The sequence below is a fragment of the Parasteatoda tepidariorum genome, chromosome 5 (genome assembly GCF_043381705.1).
Source record: "Parasteatoda tepidariorum isolate YZ-2023 chromosome 5, CAS_Ptep_4.0, whole genome shotgun sequence".
Lineage (NCBI taxonomy): Eukaryota > Metazoa > Arthropoda > Arachnida > Araneae > Theridiidae > Parasteatoda > Parasteatoda tepidariorum.
The window spans coordinates 56,667,261-56,680,618 of NC_092208.1; positions in this window are offsets into that span (position 1 = coordinate 56,667,261).

A 13,358-nucleotide genomic window follows, 5' to 3' on the forward strand; every position below is an offset into this window, starting at 1 on the left:
AGAAACTTGATTGCTTTTGCATGTAATAATTCGTTTATTTATTTTAATGAATACATATGAAAAGTTTTCTCTCTGTCTCTCTCTTTCTATATATATATANTTAATTTAACTACAATGATATGAGAAAGAACGTTAGCCGATCCTAAGAAATTGAGAAGTTAAAGTTATAAAAGGTAGTAATTTTATTGCAAAGTAAATAATAAATTAACTTATATACAATTTACTTATAATATATTATATTATTGTTCTGAAATATATGTCCTTTACATGTTCTTCTAAAAACGCATGCATGTTGTCCATTAATAGGTTTAATAATTATAAAATATAGAAACTATTGCTGTAAAAAAATGGGTGTTTTTCTGTCTCCACAGTGATTCTCATAGGCCTCCTAACATTTCTCAGGAATTTTAGTAGATTTATGTAAGTAAAATAAGTGTCTTACTTTTTATTCGGAAAGAAAAATTAGCCAAAGCAATGTTACGTGTAGATTAATTATTCAGAAACTATTGGCGGTGACCTTAAATGAGATAATTAATAAATGCAGACGATATTTTAAGATACAAAAACAGACACAAAAACGTTCTTTATTTGAACATACCTTTTTGCAACGGATTCAAATTTCTGACTCTCAAAATATAACAATCTAGAAAATATGGTTCCTATAGTTTGGTCAGGAAAGCAATTCAAAATTTGGACACCTTAATGTTAGTTTTGTTTTTTGCTCATTTTGACAGATTTCGAGAACTTTTTAAGCGAATTGAAAAATTTATGCACACAAATATAATTTTTTTTTATTTAAAACAATTTAAATGTAAAAAATAACTTTTAAAATATGTTTTTCTTTATTTTCCATTATTTTATTTAATGATGGTTGAAAAGAATTTAACTGTAAGGAATACAATTTTTCACATCACTTCAAAGAATATAATTTTAAATGACAAAACGAAATCGGTTGAAAAGATCCTGCAAAATTGAATTTCAAAAATATCAGATATTTAAATTTCGATTTCTCAAGAATTTTTCGTCCAATTTTTCTCAAATTTTGTATTTTGCCATTTTAAATTATAATCTTTAAAATGATGCAAAAATTTGCCTACCTTACAATTCAATGTTCCGACGATTGCTAAATAAAATAATAAATATTTTTGAAGGAGTTTTTTTTTTTTTTGCATGGAAATGTTTTTGAATAAACGAATTTTATAATAATGTGAAATTTTTTTCTTCCAAATCACTTGAAGTCTTCTCGAAATATGGCAAAATACGCAGAAATTAAAATTAACATTAAAAGTTCTAAACGTTACAGCGCTCTCCTGATTAAACTACTGGAACCATATTTCCCAGATCGCGTCTACCCCCTATATTATGGGGTCAGAAATTTTAACGTGTCGAAAAAAAGTATGTTTATTCAGAGAAAGTAGATTTTTGTGACGGATTCCGTTTTTTAAAATATCGTCTACACTTATTAATTAGCATATATATATATATACATACTATATATATATTCAATATAACGCTACAACTGCTATCATTAGAAGCATTGCTCAGTCCTGTAACTGCACTGTAAAAATTCCGGATCAAATTACGTTAAGGGTACTGGCACACTAAGTGCCGGTATTTTTGAGAGTAAAATCTTTTTTCTTACCGGAACACGTGACGAAACAAAAATCTTAATAAAATAAACCTAAACTCTAATAAAATCAATCTTAGAGTAAACATTATGATATGATATTTTGCATAAAAAGTAGATTTTGCGGTAAAATAGATTTCACGGATGATGCATCCGAAATGCCGATACTTTATACCGTAATTTGATCCGGAATTCCTTCAATGTAACTGGTGAAAAATCTAAAAGTTTTAGCAGTAAATCTTTTTTACGCATTATAAAACAATGGTTGTAGGATTCATTTGATGATTATGAATTATCATGAAATCTGTCTACATTCTCCCAAAAGCCCTAAGTAAGACAATGTGTACAAGTCAAACATAAAAAGACAGCTGTTTCCTGTAACTCGACTGTAAAACTTCTTCCCATCCTATGATAGCATTATGCTGGAAAAGTAGTTACACGAAACTTATGGAATTAAATTAATTTTCTTGCGTTATAAGTTAAAACTATCTAAACGTCATTGTCTTCCATAAAATCATCCTTTTAACCAGCATATGAAGTAAATTAGTGTTAATAACTATAGTTATGGAATTAAATTAAAAACAATAAAATTTAATATACTAGTTAGTTATTTTAATTTAACTACAATGATATGAGAAAGAACGTTAGCCGATCCTAAGAAATTGAGAAGTTAAAGTTATAAAAGGTAGTAATTTTATTGCAAAGTAAATAATAAATTAACTTATATACAATTTACTTATAATATATTATATTATTGTTCTGAAATATATGTCCTTTACATGTTCTTCTAAAAACGCATGCATGTTGTCCATTAATAGGTTTAATAATTATAAAATATAGAAACTATTGCTGTAAAAAAATGGGTGTTTTTCTGTCTCCACAGTGATTCTCATAGGCCTCCTAACATTTCTCAGGAATTTTAGTAGATTTATGTAAGTAAAATAAGTGTCTTACTTTTTATTCGGAAAGAAAAATTAGCCAAAGCAATGTTACGTGTAGATTAATTATTCAGAAACTATTGGCGGTGACCTTAAATGAGATAATTAATAAATGCAGACGATATTTTAAGATACAAAAACAGACACAAAAACGTTCTTTATTTGAACATACCTTTTTGCAACGGATTCAAATTTCTGACTCTCAAAATATAACAATCTAGAAAATATGGTTCCTATAGTTTGGTCAGGAAAGCAATTCAAAATTTGGACACCTTAATGTTAGTTTTGTTTTTTGCTCATTTTGACAGATTTCGAGAACTTTTTAAGCGAATTGAAAAATTTATGCACACAAATATAATTTTTTTTTTATTTAAAACAATTTAAATGTAAAAAATAACTTTTAAAATATGTTTTTCTTTATTTTCCATTATTTTATTTAATGATGGTTGAAAAGAATTTAACTGTAAGGAATACAATTTTTCACATCACTTCAAAGAATATAATTTTACATGACAAAACGAAATCGGTTGAAAAGATCCTGCAAAATTGAATTTCAAAAATATCAGATATTTAAATTTCGATTTCTCAAGAATTTTTCGTCCAATTTTTCTCAAATTTTGTATTTTGCCATTTTAAATTATAATCTTTAAAATGATGCAAAAATTTGCCTACCTTACAATTCAATGTTCCGACGATTGCTAAATAAAATAATAAATATTTTTGAAGGAGTTTTTTTTTTTTTTTGCATGGAAATGTTTTTGAATAAACGAATTTTATAATAATGTGAAATTTTTTTCTTCCAAATCACTTGAAGTCTTCTCGAAATATGGCAAAATACGCAGAAATTAAAATTAACATTAAAAGTTCTAAACGTTACAGCGCTCTCCTGATTAAACTACTGGAACCATATTTCCCAGATCGCGTCTACCCCCTATATTATGGGGTCAGAAATTTTAACGTGTCGAAAAAAAGTATGTTTATTCAGAGAAAGTAGATTTTTGTGACGGATTCCGTTACTTAAAATATCGTCTACACTTATTAATTAGCATATATAAGGTCACTCTTGAGCCATTAAGATTGAGTTCCAGAACGTGAAGATCCGATCATAAAATCAAAAGACATTCAGAATTGTCCATTAATGTGTGTGTGCGCACTGTACATTTGTTTGTTTTGCTAAGTCAACTTGTTTAATCTACTAACCTACTCTCCTGACCATTCTGAGTCTTTAAAGTTGCCTTATTTATTGGTCATTACCGTTTTGAAAACTATTTTTATTACTTTTTATTCAACGTTTACTAAAGATTCATACTCGAACAAATAATATTAATTTATGCTTCGTTTCGATAACCTATGGTTGGCTTAGGATTGGGTGCTACCAGGTCATTCCCCCCCCCGTCCATTGATATCTGAGCTCACGAAAGATGCAGGGCAGTGGAGTAAGCCCCACTGAACTAAGTGGAGTAAGACGGAGAGATTAGGCTTTTTTTCTTAAAAAGTCATTTATAAAAAAATAGTACCTCTATGACTTTTCATCAATAATAAATTGTACACTAGTGAACAATGAATATCTTGATAAAATCTGACATTTTCTAGAGCGAAGAGTTTAATTCCAAAGGCTTCCGAATCTTAACTACGCGGTCTCACGCCCCCCTTTTCCATAACAGTTGAATTATAAAAAAAAATTATAAACATGCTTAAAAACAAAATGACATCATTACACGGCAATACTTTTAGTTATTTCCTAACATTTTTGTTCAAATAACTAATCCTATTAAAAACTTCCTTTCACGTTTTTGGAAAACACATAACATGGATTATGTTTTAAGTGATACCATATAGAAAAGATTATTCTGTCATTTTTTTGTGAAACTTTATGAAAAAAATGCTGTTCCGTTTTAAAAAAATAATTTGCTTATAAATAAAATTTAATTAAGAATAATACATTATACCCTTGGGAAAAAGCAAACGAAAAAATTTATAATTTTTTGAAGTCGACCAGACTGTTTAATGACCAGAAAGCTGATCTTACATCCGAAAGATCCTGAGTTTGAATCCCGGAACAGGCATGGATGTTCTTTCCTTCTCTGTACCATCTGTTTTTACAGTGGGAGCAGCGTTGGCCAAGAGATTTATTTGTAATTGAGATTAGTATGATTTTGAAGAAAACCACATAAGTTAACGAATTATTTTTAAATAACATATTTTATTAGAAATGGATTAAATTTATCAAAATAAATGAAAAAATATTAAATAAAATTATCATAAGTAAAATAATTATTATATAAAATTAAGATATCGAAATAAATTAAAATATAAATTTTTAAAACTAAGAATAGCCTCAATCTACTTCAAAGTAGGATACAATTATTTATCAATAGATCTTTGACAGTTATTTTTGAATCCTTATTGTATATTTTTAATAACGTCATACCAAAAACATAGAAAGTTCATAAGTCTCTAACATAAGTTATGTTTTGTCGACATTTTCTCATTTCAAGATATTTGTCCAAGAATAAAAAGACCTTAAAAGAGATTCGGAAAACCAATCAGTTTCGTAGAAAATCTTGAAGTAAGAAATTGCTTTTCCTATAAACATATAAATTATGAAACGCAAAGGTGAAACAAGAAATTTACTGAAATAAGCTACTTCAGAAGTTTAAGGACTTATATCCAATAGCGAAAATCCTTTTCCAGAGTTATATTTATGGCTTTTATTTGCTATAAGTTTTTAAAATGAATAACGTATTTTATATTTTTTTTCGTATTGCAATTTAATCTTTAGGAAAATATCGAACACAATGCTAGTTTCTTCTCAAATTATATTTTATCATTTAAAATGTCAAATAATGAAGTTTTATGTAATTAAATCTTCTTAATTATAGTTCAAGTATCTTACATATTAAAAAAATTCAAAATGAAATTTAGATTGTCTATTTAAAATACATTTTTATTTCATTTTATATTTGTTTTAGTGGTATATGGAACCAAAATTTGAGAAAATAATCAGATTATTATTTTTTTTTTTTAAAAATGAAGTTATATGCATTTGTAATTGCATGTAAATAAGCATGTTGTAATTGCATTAAATAAAATCATCCTATATTTTTTATTAGAATTGGCACTTAAGGTATCTTGTTTTATTTTTGACAGCTAGCGCAACCTGAAAAAAAACAACTTTCGAGTATCAAAAATGAGAAAAATCTTCCGATCATAATTTCCATTTTTCTCTTAAGTCTTATAGGCATAAATATTGTTTAAGAATATTTTTGGACAAAAAGTATGTTGTGTACAAACATTCACTCATGTCACAGTAAATGATTCTATGATTTAATTTGTGCCACCAGTAAGGTAAACCAACCAGTGAAGGAACACTACCCAGTGAAGAAATATTTCAGATATATTGATTAAAAATAAGAATTTGAAAGTGTTTCTTTAGATTGATTGATTACAATAGCTTACTGCCAAACAATAGGAAGTCATCTAGCAATGTTTTGGATTACCTGGTCACATAAACTTCTCTTTTAAAATTTTTTAAATTTGTTATTATCTCTGCAACACCTTGTTTATTTGAAAAAATTAAAAGGGGAGTGTTTGCATTTATATGCTTGAAGTGGAATTAATAGCATGTAATAGTTTTATTTTTCTCATTGTGAAAATAAGAATTCAAAATATAGTTATTGAAGTTACGTTTCATTTTTTTAAGCATCATAGCATTATCAAGTACTGAGATAAGGGGGTGTTAATTCCCTGGATCACCAAACGATGAAAAACCAGTGAAAGAACAAATGTTCCGTTACTGGGTTTTTTCTAAGTTAGTGAAAATGAAAGAAAAACTTCAATTTTCTTGTATTTTTAGTGATGTTTTACATCAAAAGTATGTTAAAAATACAAAAAACAACTTCTAACCAGTGAAGGAACAGACATGTTCCTTTACTGGGCATAGATTTCCCAGTGAATGAACAGTATGTGTTGATTTGTAGACACTTTACTTTTCAATTTTCCAAGTATTTTTATGTTATAATTTCAAGAATAGGCTTGTTTTTAGATATTTGTATGGCATATAAATTCATAAAGAGCGTTAAAAAATAACCAAAATTAAGTGCTCTTTTACTGGGAAATTTTGTATTCCTTCACTGGTAAGAGCTGTTCCTTCACTTGGTCTTCTTACTACTTGTTATTTGAACCTCCGAAGCTTTAAAACAATATTATGTAAGTTCTCTACAATTTTTTTTACATCCTTTGCAATTAGTAGCAAATATGTTGACACTGTCATTCAACTAAAATTACGAATTTTGAAATTAATATGATTTTTCAAAAAGGCAAGCGAAGCTTAAGTGTTCCTTCACTGGTTAGTTTGCCCTACCTGCAAATAAAAGTTTTATTCTCTTAGTTTTGTTGGCCCTCATGATATATATTCCTGCGCTGTGCAGCTAACACAAAAGCATTAAATTTATTAAGGTATTTATTTTTTAATACTTCGCTTTGTGTATTTAATTCAAATAAATGAAATTATTTATTTTACCCTTATTCTTAGCTCTAAAATTTACACTTTTTCTTATTAGATACAACATATCCTTATACTCTGCACCATTATTGAAACGAAACTGCTAGTGTATTTGATAAGATAAAGTAAGATTTTTCATGTTTAATTTTCTCAGTACTCACTTATTATTAAAAAAAGTAGAGAAATTTTGGCTTTGTAATTTAATTCTATTAAACAGGTAGGCTTAATAAAAATTAAAGAAATATAATGTGGAAGGAAATTAATGGATATTAGACTTGTGTTATTATAAATTCTTTATCGCTTAATTTCATATTTTTTTTTAAAAAATATTTTCATAGCCGTATCCGAGACTGCTCTTTTAAAGTTCAAAACATTCACAGCTTCTCTTTTAGCCTCTTTTTTTCTTATTGGATGCAAATAAAAAAGGTACATATTTTGATAAATTTTTAAAAAAATGACAATTTGGATAAGTCTTTCGATAAGGTAAAACTTAACATTGATTTCCTTTGCTTTTGACATTTTGCACACCCTAAATATGATTTTCAATGTTTAAAATACTTTTAACGAAAGTGTTAAAATTTTTAACTTTACGCATTATTATTTTTGAAAAAAAAGAATTTTTTTTTTAAATTATTATAAAAATGAATGCATATGAGCAGTAAATATGTTCAAATTGTTCCAAAAACAATTGAAAATATATTAGATTTTTAGCTAAGCAATATTTAAAACTTGTGTATTCTAAAAATTTGCATCCAGTTTTACGTAAAAATAAAAACTCTAACTTTAACATCAGTTTTATAATAATAGCTTCAACTGTATTTTCAAGAGTCATAAACTAAAATCGTCGAAACAAAACTTAGTCCTTTTCGTGCTTAAACTTTATAGATAAGAAAAAAAAAACACTTCTCTACAACGGTTTATTTCATATTTATTTTGAAACAACATGTATTTAAGCCCTTGATGTCTACCATTTCAAAATATGCAGATATTTCAATGGAGAATCTTCAAGAATACTCTTTCCAGACACTGAATACCATTGACATCCTCTACATTGACTGGAACAATGCACTTACTCTACATAGACAGCATAAAACAAAGACTATCGATTGATTTTTTCCACCACCCCACATCTATTGTTCGAAGAAGACACTTCAAGAGCACTTAAACCCAACTTCTGATCTCTTTTTATGACACTGTCTTTTCTCGTTAAATCTGGACGTTCCTCTCCAATGGTGTTCCTCTCCTAAAACTAAGAACCTCTGATGAGGATAGGGATGCAAAACCCATAGACTACCCCCTCCCATAGACTACCTCTATTCACTCTTTTTCCAAATGGGGGAAGGTAGTTGATCTCAATCGATTCCATTCCCGTTCGTGCAAAAAGGACATTAAGTCCTCCGCATAGCATTAAAGGACTGGTACTGGAGTCGGAGGTACTGGAGTTGATGGTGCAGTCACACGCTCGCATCAGTCTTGGGAAGTCACTGTTCTAGAATCATCTTTGTTCAGCTCATCTCATTTCTTTAGACTATCCCACCCCTTTCCCCAATTTTTCTTACCCTTAGAATGGTTTATAAAGGGTGTCTTTTGGGGATATAGGTTTAAAGGGAACATCTTTGTGAAGAGTTTAAGAAAGTGGGGACGATCTTTCTGAGATGAAGTGATGCGGAGTTTACTGAATTTATGGAGTTTTCTTCTTCGATGGCTATACTTGCTTATTTTGTAGATTTTTCAGACAGTTTAGAATTTATTTATTTTCCTTCAAAGGGGAAATTTAGACTCGATGTGATATATTATTCAGAATAACCAGACACCCACGTATATTGTTTCTTTTAATAGAAGCATTCCTAGTGGCATTAAAAATTTATGTACATTTTTAAGATGTATTCCCTTTGTGTTTGTTTCAATGGTGTGCTTTTGTTATTATTTCAAATCTTTCCTACTTTAAACTTTTTAATTAAAAATGAGCAAATTAAAATATACATAAAATGAATGTTAAAATATTTGTTTGGAAAAATCTAAAAGTGAGATAATGTTTTAAAATATAACAATACAGTTTAAACTTATTTATTATTTTATTATGTCAATTATTTTTGTTCATTGATTTAGTAAAGAAAGTCCTATTATTCTTCCAAAGTCATCTAATAATACTTCTGCAATTATCTTAACTATAACTAAAGTATCTAATTTTGTATTAAAAATTAGATCATAGACAGGACAAATTTACAAAATATTACGATGTATGTCACATATAATAACGACACACTTAAAAAAACAGAACTATCTGATAAATTGTACACCTTCTAAAGATATATTTTTACTTCGATTATTATTTTGTTTCTATGAGACAGATTTTCTTCTAATTTGGGAAAAGCATACCTTTAAAAGCAATCCAAATTGTCCAGTTATATTAACTTAGATCTTGAGCTAAGAAAAGAAGTTTCGATTTTCAGTGCATTATTAATTTAAATAATTTTATTCTGCCTGTACTAACACTCTACATGTACTTCAACTGTGCCTATAATTTCACTACATACTACAGTCATGAAAATTCATTTGAATTCATTATAAAATTAGAAAAAAAAATCAAGTTCATATTCATTTTAATAAGATTTTGTATGAAACTCATACAAATTTTCAGTTAAAAATTTATCCTGTTCTGTAAATCATTAGTTTAAAACTAATGTCATTCTAGAACTATCAAACAGACGGAAAAAAGCAGTCCTCAAATTATTGCTAAAATTTTATCAAAACAATTGTGTAGTTTATACGATTTATTTATTTATTTATTTATTTTTTTTAATCAAACCTTATTTAAACATTTATCTTTAGATTTATTTTAAATTTAGAGATCTGTACAGGATAGTTTCCAACTATTTTAATTGAAGCATTCATGGAGTCAACTAATAATCGAAATTAATGAATAAATGTTTTTCAGCATCAGTTGAAGTCATTGGAGACTATCTCAATGTCTTCAATTTAAAAAAAATACCCGTACTTGTTAAACTTTAAATACCTACATCCAGAAAGAGCTTTTTACAATTAAGGAAAATGTGATAACGGATGTGTAAGCAATGGAAATTGTCAGATGTTACAAACTTCGAGTATTTACTATGACAGTATAAATTGTAATTATCTAGTATGTTATTTGCGCTTACTAATTAATGCTAGTGTCTGAAGATGCAAACTTTGAGCATCAGTTATAACAGAATAGACTAAATTCATCTAGTATGCCATTTGAGCACCTTAATTAATGATAATCTGTGACAGTAATGAAAAATACCAGATGATGAAACAGTATAAAATGTGTGTGCTCAGAAAGTTTATCATTTTTAACTCTCTTGAGTTCTTTCTCGCATTTGCCTCTGACACACTTTCCTCTGAGGTTACTGTTCAAGGATTAAAGTTCAAATCTCAATCCTTTTCATATAACTTACATCCTCCAACATTTTACAGTAATATTTTTAGTATACCCACAATGAGAAAAAAATGCACCATCAAAACTATTAGAATATGGTTAAGTTTTTTGGCTCTGTGGCAAATTTAAAACGAAGTGATTTTCATCGTAGTCCTTATTTTTTCCATTGCTGATCAAAGCTGTCACCTGCTCTCTCAGTAGTGACAGTCAATTGTACTTGACTGCGGTGTTCTATTGGGAAGAGTGTCTTACGATCAGCCCACTGAAAAGCGAACAATATTGAAATTGGCATATAAATGGTAAAACGAATAAATAGTTTTGAAAAATATTTTGGCAATGTTATCTGGATATTTTAGAACATGGTATAAAAAAAAATTTTTTTTCGGTTAAATTTACCTTCAAATCTTGTATTTTTACTAAATGTTTGGATCAATGATTTGTAAAACAAGAATTTCTGGTTTAGTGCTACCTTAAGGAATGGAGAAAATCACCAAATGAATGGTTTAAGTACAGTATATTTTGCTTTAATTACCAGAATTATATACATGCTTTTTAGTAGAATTTTTTCTTTTCTGTATGCGAAATATATAGCTAAATGACAAGAAATACAGGCGTTAAATGTTATTCAAAAATATACAAACATTATATAGTCTCTAAACTTTTGGCGAAACCTTTTAAAAATATATGTAAGATAAAATTGCACATTAAAAATTTAATTATTTCTCAAAAAAAATAATGATTTTTCTGAAAATTCTTGATTTATTAACCATCATTGAGCAGATAAACTATAAAATAATCTAAAAAAAGTAATTCAGAGATATGCAGATATTGTAATGTCATAAACAAGCACAATAATTTACTCCAAAATACACAAAATTTCATTATTTAAATTCGTAAAATCTTTCTTGATTTACTAGGATCATGAAACGTTACAACTGTTTTTAAAAACTGCCATCAAAAAGTAATTTAAATCTTGATATTTTATACCCCTTTTAGTTCAAATGACTTTAAAGTATCTTTCCTAATTAAACTAAAATGAGTAAAATATTTTAATTCATTATTTTCGTTTTAAATTCTTTCATTTGCTTCCGAAATATGCATGGCTCTTGTTGAAAGCTGAGATAATATCAACTAGCTTTTTAGGAAAAACAGATCAGTCACGATTTACTACCTACAACGATAAAAATATAGTCATACATATTCAAAAATCATTATCTCTCATATATTCTACTTTATGTCTTTCAATTTAGGAAGTGTTCCGGTGATAAAATTTGCTTCTGTTAGAAATCGAAGCTTTTAAGGTTTTTATAGAGATGCACAAAATGTCCAACTGCTTTTAGCAAATGAAAGTAAAATACATAAAGAATCAGCATCGCATATTATATTTTCACTACTTTTTCCCCCTGTTACGTTATGCGTAATAGAGGATCACGTGATGCAAGCTTCATACAGTTCTTCTCTTCCCTTCACTTCGCATTTATATTCTATCGCTGCCATCGAAGCATTTATGAATTATGTACATACCTTCTTTTTTTATAAGCGTTGTCCCCATAGATTTTCACAAAATTCCCATTTAAGAAATGTAAAACACTGAAAGAAAACAACCAAGTGATAGAAATATAAAACAAAAGCTTCTCCAGTTTAAGAAAATATTCTTCTTGCGAAAGTCATTTTTTCTTTCGTTAATAACGGGGAGAATTCTTAAAAAATTCATTCGAATGAAGGCATCAAAAGAAAATAAGAACAGCTATTAATGCATGTTTTTCCTTTTAAATGACACAATTGTATGCAATATAACAGTTTTTCCCAATGTTTGAACATGTGCGCTTTTACATAAAGCTGAATGAACCAGTAAAATCCAAGTAACAGAGAAATATTCATAACTGTTGTTACCATTTGTAGATAAAAAAAATATTATGTTTGTTTATTATGTTATTTTTTTCCGTGTATCTGTCCAGTGGAACGAGAATTTGCGAAAATATAGGAATTAAACATTATCAAAATTCTTTCACAAACTATCCCTATTATTGTATTACTCTGCAAACTCGCCTTAATATTATAATGAACTTTCAAACTTCGCATAGTGTTAGACTTTTTTTTTATTGAAGTTAGTTATTTCTATGCGCATGATAATAAAATAAAATTCGCTCTAGAAATATATTTACAGTTTTAAATAAAACTAATAATAGTTAACGTAATAACTTTGTAAACTAACTTGTTTGAGGTTTTTTTTCTGAAAGATAAAACTATACCCTTTTTTCTGTTTGTTCCTGGATACTTTTTTTATATTTTTAAGTTTCCAATTCAATGCATATATTTCGTTTATGTTATCATAGTAAATGTAAATGATTTTAAGTACCCTCATATCCATAACATACAAAAGTAAAAGTGTTTTGAGATACGGAGCACATACATATCTAGTCATAACTATATTGCATAATTCTACCCAAGCTATTATACTCTCTTTTAAAATTTAAGCCCCAAATGCTACTCTCTGCACAGTAATATAAGCAAATTTAATATAATTTATACTGAGAAAGTGTAACAAGAATAATAGATATATTCTTGGTACAAATAATTCAATTCCAAGACAAGAGCAAAAATAGTGTTTCAGCTGTGAACTTTTTTATATTCATTTATGATATTTTATGTATCTTGCTTTTATCAAAGTAGCTTTATTTAATTATTAATATTTCATCTACGCCCCGTTGCAAGTTAAGAACAGACTATTGCGGTATAGAACTTAATCATTCCGTGAGTGCATATAGTTATCAAATTATATAAATAGGCTTTTAAAGGAATATAAAACCTTTTAAAAATTTAAACACGTGAGACAAAAATTTAATTCGTGCTATGTTTTATGATATATAT